Raw genomic sequence first — 22,110 nt, 5'->3', positions numbered from 1 at the left:
GTAGGATGAGTAGGATGATTTGTATCTCTTGGAAGTTATGGGTTTGATGAGCGTAGCACAGAGTGGGTTCAGGAGAGGGAGGTTGGCCATGGATGCCCTGGTGACATTTAGTACAGAGATAACCAAGGCCCTGACAATAAAAGAGGTGATGAGTGTTGTCTATTTGGACATTAAGAAAGCTTATGATACCATGTGGAGGGAAGGGTTGTTGATCATGTTGAGTGCATTGGGCACTAGGGGAAGTCTGTATAACTGGATCATGGACTTCCTGTATGATCGAGTCATACGGGTGAATTGGGGTTTGAAGTGAAGTATGTGATGAGGAAGATGAAAGAAGCTGTGAGAGTTGTGGAAGGTTGGTCTCTAACATGGGGGTTTAGGATGTCTGTGGCCAAGTCCTGCTTTATGGTGTATTCTAGGAGGAAGCTTACAGATTTTAGGCTGCAAATATGCACTCAGGATACAGGTAGGGTGTCTGAGTTGAGGTATTTAGGTATGTGATTAGATTTTTTTTATTTGATTTTATTTCACCTTAATTTAACCAGGTAGGCTTGTTGAGAACAAGTTTTCATTTACAACTGCGACCTGGCCAAGATAAAGCAAAGCAGTTCGACACATACAACAACACAGAGTTACACATGGAATAAACAAACATACAGTCAATAAAACATTAGAAAAAGTTTATATACAGTGTGTACAAATGAGGTGAGGGAGGTAAGGCAATAAATACACCATGGTGGCGAAGTAATTACAATATAGCAATTAAACCCTGGAATGGTAGATGTGCAGAAGATGAATGTGAAAGTAGAGAAACTGGGGTGCAAAGGAGCAAGATAAATAAATTAATATAGTTTGGGGATGAAGTAGTTGGATGGGATATTTACAGATGGGCTATGTACAGGTGCAATGATCTGACAGCTGGTGCTTAAAGCTAGTGAGGGAGATATGTGTCTCCCGCTTCAGTGATTTTTGCAGTTCCTTCCAGTCATTGGCAGCAGAGAACTGGAAGGAAAGGCGGCAAAAGGGGGAATTGGCTTTGTGGGTGACCAGCGAGATATACCTGCTGGAGCACGTGCTATGGGTGGGTGGGTGCTGCTATGGTGACCAGTGAGCTGAGATAAGGCGGGGCTTTACCTAGCAAAGACGTGTAGATGACCTGCACCCAGTGGGTTTGGCGACGAGTATGAAGCGAGGGCCAGCCAACGAGAGCGTACAGGTCACAGTGGTGGGTAGTATATGGGGCTTTGGTGACAAAATGGATGGCACTGTGATAGACCGCATCCAATTTATTGAGTAGGGTGTTGGAGGCTATTTTGTAAATGACATCGCCAAAGTCGAGGATCGGTAGGATGGTCAGTTTTACAAGGGTATGTTTGGCAGCATGAGTGAAGGATGCTATGTTGCAAAATAGGAAGCCGATTCTAGATTTAATTTTGGATTGGAGATGCTTAATGTGAGTCTGGAAGGAGAGTTTACAGTCTAACCAAACACATAGGTATTTGTAGTTGTCCACATATTCTAAGTCAGAACCATCCAGAGTAGTGATGCTGGACGGGCGGGCAGGTGTGGGCAGTGGTCGGTTGAAGAGCATGCATTTAGTTTTACTTGCATTTAAGAGCAGTTGGAGGCCACGGAAGGAGAGTTGTATGGCATTGAAGCTCGTCTGGAGGGTTGTTAACACAGTGTCCAAAGAAGGGCCAGAAGTATACGGAATGGTGTCGTCTGCGTAGAGCTGGATCAGAGAATCCCCAGCAGCAAGAGCAACATCATTGATGTATACAGAGAAGAGAGTCGGCCCGAGAATTGAACCCTGTGGCACCCCCATAGAGACTGTCAGAGGTCTGGACAACAGGCCCTCCAATTTGACACACTGAACTCTATCAGAGAAGTAGTTGGTGAACCAGGCGAGGCAATCATTTGAGAAACCAAGGATGTTGAGTCTGTCGAAAAGAATGTGGTGACAGAGACGAAAGCCTTGGCCAGGTTGATGAATACGGCTGCACAGTATTGTCTCTTATTGATGGCGGTTATGATATCGTTTAGGACCTTGAGCGTGGCTGAGGTGCACCCATGACCAGCTCTGAAACCAGATTGCATAGCGGAGAAGGCATGGTGGGATTCGAAACGGTCGGTAATATGTTTGTTAACATGGCTTTTGAAGACCTTAGAAAGACAGGGTAGGCTAGATATAGGTCTGTAGAAGTTTGGGTCTAGAGTGTCTCCCCCTTTGAAGAGGGGGATGACCGCGGCTTCTTTCCAATCTTTGGGAATCTCAGACGATACGAAAGAGATGTTGAACAGGCTAGTAATAGGGGTTGCAACAATTTCGGCAGATAAATTTAGAAAGAGAGGGTCCAGATTGTCTAGCCCGACTGATTTGTAGGGGTCCCGATTTTGCAGCTCTTTCAGAACTTCAGCTATCTGGGTTTTGGTGAAGGAGAACTGGGGGAGGCTTGGGCGAGTTGTTGTGGGGGGTGCAGGGCTGTTGACCGGGGTAGGAGTAGCCAGGTGGAAATCATAGCCAGCTGTAGAAAAATGCTTATTGAAATTCTCAATTATAGTGGATTTATCGGTGGTGACAGTGTTTCCTAGCCTCAGTGCAGTGGGCAGCTGGGAGGAGGTGCTCTTATTCTCCATGGACTTTACAGTGTCCCATAACGTTTTAGAGTTTGTGCTACAGGATGCAAATTTCTGCTTGAAAAATCTAGCCTTAGCTTGTGGTGGCTAATTTCCGCATTACCAAATGAGGAGTTACAAACACACCAGTCCGAGTTAAACTACATCTTTAATACTTAATTAAGATACTTTTGCAAAAGTTCTTGACCCCCAATAATGCATTCTCTCGAATGAATCATTTAATGAGGTGATTACAGAATGGCTACAGGGATCTTTTATAGCAACGATACAGCCCCTTCAACGTACATTGACAAACCACAGACACTTAGTAACAGTTCACAAAGGTTACGTTTTGTATGACAGATATCCATAAAACACATCAGACAGTAACTGCTATGTCAACAGGATTAATGGTATAGCCCAGTATCTGGTCTCCTTAGAACCGTCCCTCCCTGGTACGGTATTGAACATAACTATTTCATCCAATGGCATATATCAATTGTCAACTCTAGATACTCCCATCTCAAGCAAACCCCCTCTTGACCCTACTCCTGGACAGGCTCACTGGGGGGAGTGAGCCTCTAGGCCATATATTATCACAGGATAAGCGTGAGATCTAAGAGAGGACATACAAGGGTCCATTTACTGCCATAATCCTCCTCACAATAAAGAAAAGGAGGGAGTGACTTGCTCACAGACATTGTGGAGACAAGTCATTGGTTCCCCATTAATCACGCATCCCTTCACATGGTTTAAGAAATAGGTAAAGACACATTCCCATGACGACAAGTCTGACCTCTCCCCTCTCTGGGCCCCAAGTGTCTGAGCCCCAGCTAAGTTAGACATGCAACTGAAAGACACCAGAGTCCAATGGACACTTTCTAATGACAAGTACCTCAAATAAGCATATTATACTAATAAAACATCTTAATTATCGATGTTACCCAAATAATTCTGATTCGTCCACGACAAGCTTTCCTAACTGCCTGTGTATATTGGTTCATAACTTCCCTGAAAAGTTGCATATCACGGGGGCTATTCGATGCTAATGCAGAACGCCACAGGATGTTTTTGTGCTGGTCAATGGCAGTCAGGTCTGGAGAGAACCAAGGGCTATATCTGTTCCTGGTTCAACATTTTTTTAATGGGCATGCTTATTTAAGATGGTGAGGAAGGCACTTTTGAAGAATAACCAGGCATCCTCTACTGATGGGATGAGGTCAATATCCTTCCAGTATACCCGGGCCAGGTCGATTAGAAAGGCCTGCTCGCTGATGTGTTTTAGGGAGCGTTTGACAGTGATGAGGGGTGGTCGTTTGACCGCAGACCCATTACGGATGCAGGCAATGAGGCAGTGATCGCTGAGATCTTGGTTGAAAACAGCAGAGGTGTATTTGGAGGGCAAGTTGGTTAGGATGATATCAATGAGGGTGCTCATGTTTATAGCTTTGGGGTTGTACCTGGTAGGTTCATAATTTGATAATTTGTGTGAGATTGAGGGCATCAAGCTTAGATTGTAGGATGGCCGGGGTGTTAAGCATGTCCCAGTTTAGGTCACCTAGCAGCACGAGCTCTGAAGATAGATGGGGCATATCAGTTCACATATGGTGTCCAGAGCACCGCTGGTGGCAGAAGGTGGTCTATTGCAAGCGGCAACAGTGAGAGACTTGTTTCTGGATATGGATGGATTTGTATTTTTAAAAGTGGAAGCTCGAATTGTTTGGGTACAGACCTGGATAGTAAGACAGAACTCTGCAGGCTATCTCTGCAGTAGATTGCAACACCGCCCCCTTTGGCAGTTCTATCTTGTCGGAAAATGTTATAGTTAGGGATGAAAATGTCATGGTTTTTAGTGGTCTTCTTAAAACCTCTTGAGCGTCTCGTCCCGCAAGCGGGATCAACATCCAGCGAAAAACTCCTAGCGACATTAGCATAACGAAATTTAATTTAAAAAAATGGCTTCAAATATAGGACTGTCTCATATCGTTTTATAGATACACCTCTCCTGAATCGACCCACGTCGTCCGATTTCAAAAAGGTTTTACAGGAAAAGCAAAACATTAGATTATGTTAGAGGAGTACATGGTAAAAGTAGCAACATAGCAATTTTCCGACCAACCACATGCATCACAAATAACCAAAAAACAGCTAAATGCAGCACTAACCTTTTACAAACTTCATCAGATGACACACCTAGGACATCATGTTACACAATGCATGCATTCTTTTGTTCAATAAAGTTCATATTTATATATAAAAACAGCATTTTACATCGGCACCTGACGTTGACTAACTATTTTCCCTCAAATGCATCCCGGGAAACAGTGCTACAATTTACTAAATTACTATTCGAAAACATTTTTAAAATGTAATATTGTCATTCTAAGATTTATAGATGAATATCTCTTGAAAGCACCTGTCATACCAGATTTAAAAATAACTTTACTGGGTAATCACACTTTGCGATAAAAGGGGATGCGATACTCAGAAAATTAGCTGGTAAACCTAGCTCGGCGCCATCTTGGAACAATCGCATATCACATCTAATGTTGTATACTATTGTCAATAATCCCTTACCTTTAGTTGTCTTCATCAGAAAGCACTTCCAGGAATCCCAGGTCCACAACAAATGTATTTTCGGTCGAAAAAGTCCATCCTTTATGTTCCATTAGCTTGCTGTCCCGTCGGGCGCGGGACAGCGGTTTCGAAAAATAACTTTTTTCCCCCATTTAGGTTCGTTCAAACATGTCAAACGTTGTATAACATAAATCTTCAGGGCCTGTTTCAACAAGAGAGCCAATAAGATTCGAGGGGGACGATTGTATTGTGTTTCAAAACGTTTCGAAAGGAGGGGGTAGACAGGGCCGCCGACGTCACAATGGTGATGGCCCTCCCCCTGTGACCAATTTCCACAGCGTCTCATTCATTCAGTTTCGACAGTAGAAGGCTCAAAACACTTTGTAAAGACTGGGGACATCTAGTGGAAGCAATAGAAAGTGCTCAATGAACGATAGCTCACGGTGTGATTAATAGGCAACGATGTGAAGTTGAGTCCACAATTCAGAATTCCACTTCCTGTTTCAATCGGTCTCAGGGTTTTGACTGCCATATGAGTTCTGTTATACTCACAGACACCATTCAAACAGTTTTAGAAACTTTAGGGTGTTTTCTATCCACAGGTATTAATTATATGCATATCCTAGCTTCTGAGTTTGATTAGTAGGCTGTTGAAAATGGGCACGATTTTTTTCCAAAATGCACTGTGGCGCCCCCTATCCTAGGGTAACGTCAAGAGGATTTATTAAGCCAGGTTTCAGACACGGCTTGGACATCCGGGTTGGCAGAGTGTGCTAAAGCAGTGAATAAAACAAACTTAGGGAGGAGGTTTCTAGTTTTAACATGCATGAAACCAAGGTTTTTACAGTTACAGAAGTCAACAAACGAGAGCACCTGTGGAATAGGAGTGGAGCTAGGCACTGTAGGGCCTGGATTAACCTCTATATCACCAGAGGAACAGAGGAGGTGTAGGATAAAGGTACGGCTAAAGACTATAAGAACTGGTCATCTAGTACGTCCGGAACAGAGAGTAAAAGGAGCAGGTTTCTGGGTGCGATAGAATAGATTCTAGGCATAATGTACAGACAACGGTATGGTAAGATGTGAATACAGTGGAGGTAGGCCTAGGTATTGGATGATGAGGAGAGAGATATTGTCTCTAGAAACATCATTTAAACCAGGTGATGTCATCACGTGTGGGAGGTGGAACTAAAGGGTTGGCTAAGGTATATTGAGCAGGGCTAGAGGCTCTACAGTGAAATAAAACAATAATCACTAACCAGAACAGCAATGGACAAGGCATATTGACATTAAAGAGAGGCATGCGTAGCCGAGTGGTCATAAGGGTCCAGTGAGTAGTGAGGCTGGAGACACAGCAATTCAGACAGCTAGTGGGCCGGGGCTAGCAAGCTAGCAGAAGGGCCTCAGAGGGATGTCGCAACGGGTGAAGTCTGTTTATAGCCTCCTCATGCGGAGCCTCCTCGTGCGTTTACATCGTTAAACCAGTCGTGATGGATTAGTAGATTTCCGTGTGGTAAATTGGACCAATCCAATTGGCAAAATAGGTATAGTGGCCCAAGAAATTGTCCTATGGACCTATTCAGCTAACAGCAGATATGCTCTAGACAGCTAGCGGACCACGGCTAGCAGGCAAGCAGATGGGCATTCAGGGGATGTCGAGATGGAGGGGCCAGTTGAATAACCCCCCAGGCAGATTACGTCGGTTGTCCAGTCGTGAAGGACCGACGGGGCTCCGCACCGGCAGTAAAATGAGTCCATGCCAATTGGCAAAATAGGTATTGTAGCCCAGGAGTGGCTGATGGAACTCTTCAGCTAACCGGGAGATGGGCCTAGCATGGGCTAGCTTCAGGCTAGTTGGTGCTTGCTTCGGGACAGAGATGTTAGCCAGGAGTAGACACTCGGATTGCAGCTAGCTAGCTGCGATGATCCAGGTGAAAAGGTTCAGAGCTTGCGGTGGGAATCCGGGGATATGGAGAGAAAATAGGTTCGGTATGCTCTAGTTAGAATCGCGTTGTGCAGACTGGCGAGAGTAAAGGTTAGCTGATGACAGCTAGCAGTGGTTAGCTGATGAGAGGCATACGTGAAAAGACATGTTGAGCATATTGAAATTAAGTGCGGGAAGGTGCTGAACCTCATGAGGGCAGTGGCAGGATATGATTGGGGGTTGTTTAGACAAAGACTATTTTACAGGCATTGATCAGGTAATTTTTTTGATTATGGGAGCTTTGTATATGGATCGGCAGCCAAAATGGTACGACAGCACCTGGATAGGATACAGTCAAGGGCCCTGAGATTGTGTGTTGGAGCCTTCAGGATGACACCTGTTGAGGCATTGCAGATGGATAGTGGGGAACTACCACTGAGGATAAGGCGAGACAAACTTGCATTAGCGCACTGGGCGAGGTTGAAAAGGAGTTCCTGAAACATATCCTGCGGTCATGGCAACTGGGAAATGCTGGGAGCGAGGAATGGGTGGGTGGATAATTGGGCAGAAGATGGTAGAATATGGACTAGGGGAGCGAGAGATAGGGCCGGCAATTGCATTGGGGAAGGTTCCTCCATGGCTATTTCCTGAAACCAAGTGTAGATGTGGACATGATTGAGGGCAGGAGAGAATGGGGTGAAGACGTGAGACAGCGTGTGGAGAGATACTGTATACAGTATAGATAACCATTTTTATTCGTTTTCAAAGATATAGGATCCAGTCAGTGGTAGGGTGGGACCAGGGGTGTATATCCCAGAATTTAATGTTAGAGTATGTAAGCGGCCGAGTTGATGGCCATGATTATAGGTTTAAGATCGGTGGAGGATGTGAAACCACTCAGAGTGGTGATCTACTCTGATTCGGCTGCAGTGTTGAGTAGTGTGAAGGCGGGCAGGTTGGTTAGGGAAGACTTGTTTGTGGAGAAGATGGTGCTGTTAATGGGATTGGAGTGGTGGTAAGCTTTTGCTGGGTCCCCTCCTATGTGGGTGGGGAGGATAATGAGAAGGCAGATGTGGTGACTTAGAGTGCTATGAGGAAAGAGTGGGTAGATATTCAGTTCCCGCTGGGCTGCAGAGAAGTGATCCGGGAAAAAGGGCTTTATCTTTGTGGGATGCTAGTAGTAAGGGGAGGCAATTTTATTGGTCAGGAAAGGAAGAGGTGGGGTTTATGGGATGTAGGAGAGAGGAAGTTGTGTGGAATAGACTACGGTTTGAATGCCACATTGTGGATGATAGGGAAACAGGTCTGTGTGATGAGTGTTTAGTGGAGGAAACGGTGGAGCATGTGTTGATATTTTGTGAAGTGTATGACTTAGATAGGGAGAGATTGTGTGAATGGGTTATAAGCTGCTGGACTGGGTTGGGGTTTGGGTGGTGTAGTGGGGGGGGGGAGTCATGTCTAGGGCTCTATTTCACTTTAGAGGAACAGGAATAATGAAGAGAATTTAATGTAGGTAGGCCGTGATTGGCCTCACTCTACAGTACAGTATATGATGGTGTATGCACCTTAAAAGTTGGATGCAATCCACTAACCCAATCCCAAAGAAGAAAAAGAAGAAAATGTATAAAAATAAATTATGAAATTTGTTTGAGTTGCTTTGTGTATCACCAAATTTGCTTGAGATGATTTTACTGCAATACTGCAACAACACATCCATGTTTCTTGACATACAGTTGAAGTCGAAAGTTTACATACACCTTAGCCAAATACATTTAAACTCAGCTTTTCACAATTCCTGACATTTGATCCGAGTTAAAAATTCCCTGTCTTAGATCAGTTAGGATCACCACTTTATTTTAAGAATGTGAAATGTCAGAATAATAGCAGAGAGAATTACTTATTTCAGCTTTTATTTCTTTAATCACATTCCCAGTGGGTCAGAAGTTTACATACACTCAATTAGTATTTGGTATTGGGTGTATTTTGGCCCATTTCTCCTGACAGTGCTGGTGTAACTGAGTCAGGTTTGTATGCCTCCTTCCTCGCACACGCTTTTTCAGTTCTGCCCACAGATTTTCTATAGGAATTGAGATTAGGGCTTTGTGATGGCCACTCCAATACCTTGACTTTGTTGTCCTTAAGCCATTTTGCCACAACTTTGGAAGTATGCTTGGGGTTATTGTCCATTTGGAAGACCCATTTGCGACCAAGCTTGAACTTCCTGACTGATGTCTTGAGATGTTGCTTCAATATATCCACATACTTTTCCTGCCTCATGATGCCATCTATTTTGTGAAGTGCACCAGTCCCTCCTGCAGCAAAGCACCCCCACAACACGATGCTAACACCCCCGTGCTTCACGGTTGGGATGGTGTTCTTCAGCTTGCAAGCGTCCCCCTTTTTCCTCCAAACATAATGATGGTCATTATGTCCAAACAGTTCTATTTTTGTTTCATCAGACCAGAGGACATTTCTCCAAAATGTACGATCTTTGTCCCCATGTGGAGTTGCATGGAGGCTTTGGACCAGTGGCTTCTTCCTTGCTGAGCGCCCTTTCAGGTTATGTCAATAAAGGACTTGTTTAACTGTGGATATAGATACTTTTGTACCTGTTTCCTCCAGCATCTTCACAAGGTCCTTTGCTGTTGTTCTGGGTTTGATTTGCACTTTTCGCACAAGAGTACGTTCATCTCTAGGAGACAGAATGCGTCTCCTTCCTGAGCGGTATGACAGCTGCGTGGTCCTTGCATACTATTGTTTGTACAGATGAGCATGGTACCTTCAGGCATTTGGAAATTGCTCCCAGGGATGAACCAGACATGTGGAGGTCTACAATTGTTTTTCTGAGGTCTTGGCTGATTTCTTTTGATTTTCCCATGATGTCAAGCAAAGAGGTACTGAGTTTGAAGATAGGCCTTGAAATACATCCACAGTTACACCTCCAATTGACTCAAATTATGTCAATTAGCCCAACAGAAGCTTCTAAAGCCATGACATAGTTTTCTGGAATTTTCCAAGCTGTTTAAAGGCACATTCAACATAGTGTATGTAAACTTCTGACCCACTGGAATTGTGATACAGTCAATTATTGTCACGTCCTGACCAGTATAAGGGTTATTTGTTATTGTAGTTTGGTCAGGACGTGGCAGAGGGCATTTGTTTTATGTGGTTCGGGGTGGTGGTTTATTTAGTATGGCGTTTGATTTATTATTTCCGGGTTTTTGGGTAATGTTCTATGTTTGTATTTCTATGTGGTCTCTGGTCTTTTGTATTTCTATGTCTGGTTTATTGGGGTTGGACTCTCAATTGGAGGCAGGTGTTTTCTCGTTGCCTCTGATTGGGAGTCCTATATATGGGTATGTGTTTGGTTTAGTGTTTGTGGGAGATTGTTTCTTGTTTTGCGTGTGTGAGCCTGACAAGACTGTTTTGTTGATCGTTCGTTCTTCATTTTGTTATTTTGGTGTTTTCTTGGTTTAAAATAAAATACAAGATGAGCATCCACATTCCTGCTGTGTTTTAGTCCTCCATTCCCGACGACAACCGTTACAATTATAAGTGAAACAATCTGTCTGTAAACAATTGTTGGAAAAATTACTTGTGTCATGCATGAAGTAGATGTCCTAACCAACTTGCCAAAACTATAGTTTGTCAACAAGAAATTTGTGGAGTGGTTGAAAACCGAGTTTTAATGACTCCAACGTAAGTGTATGTAAACTTCTGACTTCAACTGTAGGTGTTTCAAAGAACTGTCAGTCAAGGCGAGCTCATGAATGTATGCTGCCTGCCCACTCAGCCTGTCTTTTCAAACTTCCTGGTAGTTAACCATTAGAGGAAAAAGTATTTTCTTTTCAAATGTTGAGCATTTCTATCCTAAAAAAATATATGGGTTATTTTTTTGTCACTCAAAAGGCCTTCATATTTTAGAGTGTGGTATTGATTAAAGAAAATGTTGGGTTGTTTGTGAACCAACTGGCTGGCCATTTCCTAGTGCATACGTATTTCATAAGGCCTTATTTTGAGGGTCTAGTTTTACCCTAATATCGGGGCCTGAAACTCATACACATAACTTTGAACCAAAACCTTGCACATCATATTTTCCAGCATGCTCTATTGCAGGTTGATTTTTTTTTCTTTCAATATCTATGTTTGTGCATGTACATTGATTATTTGATTGATCTTATGCTACACAAAGATAAATAACATACCATTTTCTAAACTAATCCAATCAGTTAGTTCAATGTTTTGCACCCGTTACTGAAATGTCTGTTCCAGTTGAAATGCTTTATGTAATTATAATCCACACAATTTGTAATAACTCCATATGTAATTATAAAGCAATTTCCAAACTCATATGTAACAACTATGTTGCTATAGTAATAATCACAAAGTTACTACACATGTCAAGTGTTACTGTATTCCCTTACTTATTATGAAAATATATCTGTTACTTCATTTTGAAGCTGCAAAAGTGGGCTACTGTAGTGTTGAGGTGATTCCATGTCCCTAGTATTTAATTCTAGCTATAGGATATATTAAGATTAATATCTCAGAGCCCTCCAAAACATGTGCTTTTGATCATTTATTGAGACTAATTCAACTAATTGTTGCAGTTTTTGGTTCTTCATTAAATATTTGGCAGCCATCAACGAAATATGTTTTGGTTTTCAAATATCTTGCATATATTCAAATACCTTGAAATATTATTTGGTTTTCTGAGAGGTATTCAAAATACTGTACTTTCAAAGGTATTTGTTTTTCTAAGATCCGTATTGTTCCGTTTTGGTTGAAACTCTATATCAACTATATTCGACTACCTTGAGTTTTTCAAATACATATATTTTCTGCCAAAGTCCACGTCATACGCTCACTATCATTTAAATATCTGTCAGGTGTGGATAGTAGTTCTTCTTCTTCAGTCTTGCCTTTTACATTATGCTACATACAGACTCGTACTTGTGACAGAGATGCATGCTCGGGACAGTAAGTACCAAAAGAAGTATACAGAGTGTACTGTAACAAATCAATCCATTGCAAACTAAAACAGATGGTTTATAGTTAAAACACTGCTGATAGGATAGAAAGGGCTGGGTGTTTCCTTTTGACTAAGTCCCACATGGCACCCTTTTACCTACATAGTGCACTATAAGGAAAAGGGTGCCTTTTGGGACTTAGCCTTTTTCTGTATTAGGTTGAGGCGAGGTTAAGATAAACGTGTGTTAGGTGAAGCTGACAGAGTAACATGGTTATGTTTCATAGTTTTTACACACAAACACTATAACAAACCATTTTTCCACAGTGCACGAGTAGTAGAAGAGTATTTTAATGATTTTAAAGGATGTCTTACTTCAACCTGAGTCCAGAATGGGAGCTGTGTCCTGGTCCCACCCCTCGTAAAGTTTACTTTTCATGCATCCAACAGTTATTGATGAATCTGGCACTTCCCTGACTTCATTATAGTGCTTGTGTCCCAAATGGCACCCTATTCCCTACATAGTGCACTATAAAGTAGTGCACTATGTTGGGAATAGGGTGCCATTTGGAACACATACAGTAGATCTTTAAGACTCAGGCCCAATATAACCACATTAGGAAGGATATTTCAGTCATTTAAAAAGTAGTCTAATAATGTTCTAGAGAAGACTGGATATGTTTCTCCTGCCAATGCATTGAACTATATACTGTACCTGGGCCTGTAGTCAGTTAATACCGGTAATCTGGTTTTGTAAGAGAAAATAGACTAATTCCGCTTGTGCCGTAAGCCGATCATGTTTGAATCATTACAGAGTTGGGTTTCTTTTTCTTTTCTTTCACAAGGCTATCATTGTTTTATTATATAAAGCCATACATACGTTCTCACAGCTCAATAATATAGTTTTTTGTCTTATCTAGTTTAATGATAGGATACTCTCAGGGCCCATCCTTAAATTCAGCATATATCTCACCAATGCCTTGTTATTAAATTAATTATCATGGCCTATGCACAAAAACAATAGTTTATTCTAAGTGGCATATCTTTCTAGTACTCTAGTCTACAGAATGGTGGTGCTCCCCTCGTCGGTATTGCAGAGCCTTGTGAATTGGAGCCTGTGAAGAAATACACAATCCCAGCTAGCACTAGTTCCATCCCAAATGGCACCCTATTCCCTATACAGTGCACGACTCTTTACCAGAGCCCTATGGACACTGGTCAAAAGTAGTGCACTACAGTATGTAGCAAATAGGGTGCTATTTAGAGATGTAGATACTGTGTTCTCTATTGAAGGCTTCCAGGGGGGTTTCAGACAGGGAACAAAAGGAAACTGCCGCAATGATAGGTAACCCATGGAAAACTGAAAACCAATAAGTAGGAAAATCAACGTAGTAGACTATCCAGATTGCACCACCATTTTCTTTCTCTTCATGTTGCTAGAACCCTATTCCCTCAGTTGGACATTATGACAGATACCTTAAACCAGTTCTCAAATGATAATAAGCAGGAAGTAATAGGAGGGAGTAAAACACAGATTGTAAAATAATTTGTATTAAATCATGAATGGAAATAGGATTGCCTATGTCCAAAATGGTACCCTATGGGCCCTGGTCAAAAGTAGTGCACTAAATAGGTAATAGGGTGCTATCTGTGTGAGATGAGGGTATACTTATGGAAAACCAAGAGACCAACCAAGTTCTTGAGAAGGTGAGGTCCGACTGATCCAGTAGTTTGCTTTGCTGCAACCAAGTAATTCTATTTCTATGGTTACAACATTAAATCATAGAATCCAGTGAATTACATTAATTCCTTAACCTCCTCAGTATTCTATTCCATGCGGAGAGGAAGGCAGAGAGAACAACAGACAGTATGAGCGATGGGGCTATGACACAGTAAGAGATATGGATATAGATCGGACCAATAAATACTAGCCCAGAGACAGGGAGGGGACAGATGCATTAGTTTAATCCACTTTCAGAAAGGCTGCGAGGCTGGGAGGCTGGCTGTGCCAGTAGACTCCTATAGGATCCTCCTTGAAGAGTCTTGAGGGGATGTAGAGCTGGATATATATGTGGGCTGGTTTAATGTAAACAACTCATGTCTACAATATGTCAGGGCCTGTATTCATAAAGCATTGCAGAGTAGGAGTGCTGATCTAGGATCAGTTGCCACCTGTCCATACAATCTTATTCATTATGATCTTCAAAGATATTATGATCGAAAATGCAAAACGGATCCTAGATCAGCACTCCTGGTTTGAGACGCTTCGTGAATACGATTTATATTCTTACTATAATGAATAGAACCAGAGCATACCCACTAGGCACAGATGTCATTTCAATGTCTAGTAAGTCGTTTTGATTTACATTTGGTTGTCAACTAAAGTGAATTCAACGTGAAATCAACAAAAAACGTCACCATGTCATTGGAATTTTAGGTTAGAGTTGGGTGAAAAAAAGATATCCTTTACATTGTACACTTAGGGTGATACGTGATTACTGCCCTGAAAACAACCACTTAACAGAATGATTTAAAACACAAAGCAAGTCACAGAACATGGATTATTCAACACATTACCCACAAAGCCAGGGAGAAAAGCAATCAACCATTTTCTTCTGTCAATACATTTGAGTTTGTCTGTTGGATGGAGAGCAGTTGTCAGAGGAAAAAAAATAACAGAAAAGTGTAACGTCCTTTGTTCAACATTGGGATTGATGAGTCGACCCTGAGAGAAAGTAAATATGTCTTCAGTCTGAGTACCCAGTCCTCTATAAATCTGTTGGGATGAGGGTTGGCAGCATGCAGAGATGGGAGGAATAACATTTGCTCATCCACAACAAAGGCCCTGCTACCGTTTCTTCTGATTCAGTGTGCATGGCCAATGCAATAGCAGGGCTAAAAACCATCCATCATATGGTCCATTCATAGGCATTAAACATCTATCCTAGGCCACAGCAATAGCTATTGGTTTCTGAAGCTATGCTTTTTTCTTTGCTTCATTATAGACTCATTTTGAATATGGATTAATATTTTTAATTTCACAAAAACAAGCCATTTGTATTTCTTTCTTTTGGAGGTTTCCATGCATAAAATATAGATTTGATCACTGGTTATTGGATGTGAACTTTATCCTATGCATGTTGTATGCTTGCATTCTTTTCCTTTGCGTTTGTGTATAATGAAGGTTTGAATATTGTCTGCTGTGCTGATTGCTTGGGCAAGCACATGAAGTGAATGTGACTTTACTGTCTATCGGGACTGGTATCCACAGAGAAAGAAGCAGGTGAAGGAAGTGAGTTTCTTGAAGTTGGAGTAAAAATATGTTTAAACATGTTTTTATTTGTATTTTACCTTTATTTAACTAGGCAAGTCAGTTAAGAACAAATTCTTCTTTTAAATGACGGCCTAGGAACAGTGGGTTAACTGCCTTGTTCAGGGGCAGAACGACAAAGGTTTGTTTTCGACATATATCAGTTATTAGTGATTTGGCAGTTGTACTAGTGGCAAGATACTGAGATAAGCATGCTGACTACCTGCCCAGAAGTAAAACGTCTAACTACCATTTCCAATACATTTTAAATGTCATTTAGATGGAACCAGATCCCAGATGCCATTTCAATGGGAACATGTGGCCTTTTCAGTGTGCATTCCTCTGCTACATTTGGGCACTAATGCCTTCCCTAGGCTCTAAAATGGCTGGATAAGTCAGAGGAACAGCTGACAAGACATGCTTGGCAGATGTGTCCTGTAAATTTGGGCACAATCGAGCAGACTGAGGCCTTTTCAGTGGCACAGATGGGAGGACATAGAGGCAGGAAACAGGATGCTATACAACAGCATCTCTAATGCAGGACATTCTGTAAATACAAAATGACTGCCCATTTTGTACAAACAACATTCTGTTTGGATTCTGCCCAATTTTGAATAAGTTTCACCGTCCATCCGCATTGGGGAAAAAGAAGGGAAGGGATGTTTTATACTTAAGTTCACACAGGACACCAGATAGCCAGTGCAATGTTACATTAAATTATGTGACTACCCAAATAGCATCCTATTTGCTATAAAGTGCACCAGTTTTGACCAGAGCACTATATATGGAATAGGGTGCCATTTGAGACGTAACCATTAGATGCTATTTCCCTCTCCTATCCCATCCTTGGAATGATTTTATAAGCCACCAGATATATCAGAATCCCTGGTCTTTTTTGATAAGAGTTTAGTTATATTTGAGCTGGGAGGAGGGAGTGGGGATTTGAATGGCATTTAAACTCTACTAGTGAGCATTCCTTATGGAGCATAGATATAAACAGTTGTAGATTTCAAGGCGACATTTAAATCCCATTAAGGGGCCATAATAAACCATTTATAAGGCATTTATAAACCAATTTAGAGACACTAAGCTCACCATTTATTAATCATGACTCCCACATTTGTAAATGTTGGTAAGGTAACTATAGTTATTCACACATGTATGTATATTTCACTAAACATCCAGTGTTGTGTGTATATCTTTTTTCCAGGTACTAATGGAATGTCTACAAATGGCATGCCCATCTTTTTGTGAGAAATTACACTGGTCACTCAAAACATTTATAAAGTACTTATTAAGCGTACATAGCACTCACTTTAGATTAGGGGCTACAAAAAGATAAATAATTAGTAAATGGTTTATAAATGTGGGAGTAAACATTAATAAATAGTGAACTCACACTTTATAAATGCCTTCTAAATGGTTTATTACGGAACCTTAAAATAAAGCGTTACCTCCTAGGTTACCTTATGATAGCCAGGGAAAAAGGTGTGCAGACAATTGTGTCTCTCTTTTTCTCATTAGCTATTGGTGGCAGCACAGAATACAACTTTTTTTCAATCTGTGGAATCAACCTTTTCGATCTGAGACAGGGCATTCTGTTCTCCTGTATGCAGATGAGAGTATATTTCAAGTTGTAACTAAGAAGAATAATGCATAAGTAAAAGTATATATATATCAGCTACTCAGTGTTATTTGCCTTTAAGTGAGCATAGAAGTAATTTAGCTCATCTGGTAGGCTCGCGTCACTGGGCAGCTCTCGGCTGTGCTTCCCTTTGTAGTCTGTAATGGTTTGCAAGCCCTGCCACATCCGACGAGCATCAGAGCCGGTGTAGTACAATTCAATCTTAGTCCTGTATTGATGCTTTGCCTGTTTGATGGTTCGTCAGAGGGCATAGCGGGATTTCTTATAAGCTTCCAGGTTAGAGTTCCTCTCCTTGAAAGCGGCAGCTCTAGCCTTTAGCTAGAGCTGCTCTAGCCTTCCTGCTTTAATTTTTGCATGAAAGCAGGACTCAGGATGATAAAATGATCGTCAGATTTGCCAAACGGAGGGCAAGGGAGAGCTTTGTATGCGTCTCTGTGTGTGGAGTAAAGGTGGTGCAGAGTTATTTTCCCTCTGGTTGCACATTTAACATGCCGATAGAAATTTGGTAGGACGAATTTAAGTTTCCCTGCATTAAAGTCTCCGGCCACTAGGAGCGCCGCCTCTGGGTGAGCGTTTTCCTTTTTGTTTATGGCGGAATACAGCTCATTGAGTGCGGTTTTAGTGCCAGCATCAGTCTGTGGTGGTATGTAGACAGCTACGAAAAATGAATGAAAAAACAGATGAAAACTCTCTAGGTAGATAGTGTGGTTGACATCTTATCATGAGATACTCTACCTCAGGCAAGCAAAACCTCGAGACTTCCTTAGATATCGTGCACCAGCTGTTATTTACAAAAATACATGGTCCGCCGCCGCTTGTCTTACCAGACGTGTTGTTCTGTCCTGCCGATACAGCGTATAACCAGCCAGCTGTATATTGATAATGTCATCGTTCAGCCACAACTCCGTGAAGCACAAGATATTACTGTTTTGAATGTCCCGTTGGTAGTGTAATCCTCTGCATAGGTCATCGATTTTATTTTACAAAGATTGCACGTTTGCTAGCAGAATGGAAGGAAGTTGGAGTTTATTGGATCGCCTATGAATTCTCAGAAGGCAGCCCGCCCTCTGGCCCCTTTTTCTCCGCCTTCTCTTCACGAAAATGACGGGGATCTGGGCCTGTTCCCGGGAAAGTTGTATGTCATTCAAGTCAAGCTTGTCGGACTCGTTAAAGAAAAAAAAATATTCTGCCAGTTTGTGGTGATAAATCGCAGCTCTGAAGTCCAGGTAACCTGCCTAAATGACTACCAACCCATAGCACACACGTCTGTAGCCATGAAGTGCTTTGAAAGGCTGGTCATGGCTCACATCAACCCCATTATCCCAGAAACCCTAGACGCACTTCAATTTACATACTGCCCCAACAGATCCACAGATGATGCAATCTCTATTGTACTCCACACTGCCCTTTCCCACCTGGACAAAAGGAACACCTATGTGAGAATTCTATTAATTGACTACAGCTCAGCATTCAACACCATAGTGCCCTAAAAGCTCATCAATAAGCTCTGGGACTAAATACCTCCCTCTGCAACTGGATCCTGGACTTCCTGACGGGCCACCCCAGGTGGCAAGGGTAGGTAACAACACATCCACCACGCTGATCCTCAACACTGGGGCCCCTCAGGGGTGCGTGCTCAGTTCCCTCCTGTACTCCCTGTTCACTCATGACTGCACGGCCAGGCACGACTCCAACACCATCATTAAGTTTGCAGACAACACAACAGTGGTAGGCCTGATCACCGACAGCGACGAGACAGCTTATAGGGAGGAGGTCAGAGACCTGGCCGTTTGGTGCCAGGACAACAACCTCTCCCTCAACATGATCAAGACGAAGGAGATGATTGTGGACTACAGGAAAAAGAGGCACACTACACACCCATTCTCATCGATGGGGCTGTAGTGGGGCAGGTTGAGAGCTTCAAGTTCCTTGGTGTCCACATCACTAACAAACTAACATGGTCCAAACACCAAGAAAGTCGTGAATAGGGCACGACAAAACATATTCCCCCTCAGGAGACTGAAAAGATTTGGCATGGGTCTTTAGATCCTCAAAAGGTTCTACAGCTGCACCATCGAGAGCATCCTGACTGGTTGCATCACTGACTGGTTTGGCGTCTGCTCAGCCTCCGACCGCAAGGCACTACAGAGGGTAGTGCGTATGGCCCAGTACATCACTGGTGCCAAGATTCCTGCCATCCAGGACGTCTATACCAGGCGGTGTCAGAGGAAGGCCCTAAAAATTGACAAAGACTCCAGTCACCCTAGTCATAGACTGTTCTCTCTGCTACCGCACAGCAAGTGGTACCTAAGCGCCAAGTCTGGGTCCAAGAGGCTTCTAAACAGCTTCTATCCCCAAGCCATAAGACTCCTGAACATCTAATCAAATGGCTACCCAGAGTATTTGCATTGCCCCCCCCCCTCCTTTACCCCGCTGCTACTCTCCGTTGTTATCATCTATGCATAGTCACTTTAATAACTCTACCTACATGTACATATTACCTCAATTGCCTCAACTAATCGGTGCCCCCGCACATTGACTCTGTACCGGTACCCCTTTGTATATGGTCTCGCTATTGTTATTTTACTGCTGCTCTTTAATTACTTGTTACTTTTATTTCTTATTTTGGGGGGGACTGCATTGTTGGTTTCTCACTCTTACGTTCTCCCCTCGGGTGTAGCTCGTCTGAGGAGGAGACGTAAATGCCTGGGCCTAAACACACCAGGTAACACGGATGAAATGGGAAGAAATGTGGGGTGCAATGAGCGATAAATAAATCAGACCACAACCAGAACTCAATTTTAACCCTCAGGGGATGTTTAGTAAATTATTTAAAATAAACAATATAACACACCCATAAATAATCAGTAAGACACAACAACAACAAGGGAAGGTAAGAGAAGGGAATGTTTGGGATCGGGGTCCAAGTAATGAAAATAAACAAAAGGTCCCTCCTCTTCTACACACCTAAACCTTCCTAACACATTCTAAACCCTAACCCACTGTCCTACCTGGTTCCAAGAAAATACAAGGGTGACACCCGCCCGGCTAACCTAGTGTATAAAACAATGGGTTATCTACGTGAGAATGTACACCCATGGGCAGATCTACCTTTTCCCTTCTCCAGGACCTAGGTAGGGTGGAGCGCCTCAGGAGGACAGGCTGAAACAAACAAAGAAATTAACACCAATAGTCAAACAAAAAAACAAGTGTCATCTCTCTCCCCCTCCTCTCTTCTTCTCTTCTCACACAGCAAACAGATATCCTCTCTGTAATCAGCTACAGCCACGCCCACCATCGTTAGCCGCAACTCAGTACACCTGTAATGCTCAGGACAAACACACTAACAGGGGAAAATGGGGAACAAGAAAAACGTAACACGTAACACTCACGTCCTGACCAGTAAAAGGGGTTGTTTGTTATTGTAGTTTGGTCAGGGCGTGGCAGGGGGTGTTTGTTTAATGTGTTTTTTTTTGTTGGTTAATGTTGGTATATTTCTATGTTTGTTCTAGTTTTTCTATTTCTATGTTTAGTTTATTGGGTTGACCTTCAATTGGAGGCAGCTGTTCCTCGTTGCCTCTAATTGAAGGTCCTATTTAGTAGGGGTATTTTTCCATGGGTTTTTGTGGATAGTTGTTCCATGTGTAGCTGTGTGCCTCACAGGACTGTTTCTTCGCCGTTGTTTTGATTCAAGTGTTTTGTTTCGTTTTCTTCTCAATAAATAAGAAGATGAGTTTACATATTCCCGCTGCGCCTTAGTCCCATCTTTACGACGAGCGTGACAGAACTACCCACCACCAACGGACCAAGCAGTGGGCCCAGGAGGAGCAAGGATCCTGGGCCAGGGAAAGAAGGGAGTGGAGGACATCATGGACATCGTAGGAGGTAATGGCAGGGGACAAGACCCTGCCATGGAAACAGGTGGAGATAGCGAGGGAGGAACGGCGACAGTACGAAGAGCGTGCCCAACGACGGAAGCAAGAGAGGCACCCCCAATACATTTTTTGGGGGGCACACAGGTAGTTTGGCTGGGCCAAGGGTGAGCCCTAAGCCAACTCCCCGTGCTTATTATGGGGAGCAGCGGATCAGAAGAGCGCCGGTCTATGCGGAAGTGCGCACGATCTCGCCCATGCACACACACAGTCCGGTGCGAGCGATTCCAGCCCCTCGCAAGTGGGCATCCAGCCAGGTAGGAGAATGCCTGCGCAGTACATCTGGTCACCAGTACGTCTCCTAGGCCCAGGCTACACTGCGCCTGCTCTTCGCACGGCAGCTATCAGGCCTCTGCACAGCCCAGTTCGCCCTGTGCCAGCACTCCGCCCGTGCAGGGCTACTGTTACCACCCAGCCAGGATGGGTTGTGCAGGCTGTGCGCTCCAGATCTTCAGTGCTTGTTCATGGCCCGGTGTATCCAGTTCCTGCTCCTTGCACTAGCCCTGAGGTGCGTGTCTCCAGTCTGGTACCTCCAGTACCAGCCCCAAGCACCAGGCCTCCAATGCGTCAGCCCAGTACAGTTCGTCCTGCTCCTGCTCCTCGCACTAGCCCTGTGGTGCATGAAAATAGTCTGGCGCCTCCAAAGCCAGCCCCACGCATGAGGCCTTCAGTGCGCAGTCCCCGTCCAGAGCTTCCGACAACAGTTCCCCATCTAGAGCTTCCGACGACAGTGTCCTGTCTAGAGCTTCCGGTGACAGTGCCCCGTCTAGAGCTTCCGGCGACAGTGTCCCGTCTAGAGCTCCCAGCAACAGTGCCCCGTCCAGTGCTTCCGGCGACATCCTACAGTCCGGAACCGACAGAGACGGCCCACAGTCTGGAACCGACAGAGACGGCCCACAGTCCGGAACCGGCAGAGATGGCCCACAGTCCGGAACCGGCAGAGACGGCCCACAGTCCGGAACCGGCAGAGACGGCCCACAGTCCGGAACCGGCAGAGACGGCCCACAGTCCGGAACCGGCAGAGACGGCCCACAGTCCGGAGCCTGCAGAGACGGCCCACAGTCCGGAGCCTGCAGAGACGGCCCACAGTCCGGAACCGGCGCAGCCAGAGTTGCCCTACAGTCCAGAACCGGCGCA

This window comes from Salmo trutta, chromosome 20, assembly GCF_901001165.1.
Source record: "Salmo trutta chromosome 20, fSalTru1.1, whole genome shotgun sequence".
Lineage (NCBI taxonomy): Eukaryota > Metazoa > Chordata > Actinopteri > Salmoniformes > Salmonidae > Salmo > Salmo trutta.
This window is presented reverse-complemented; position numbering follows the sequence as displayed.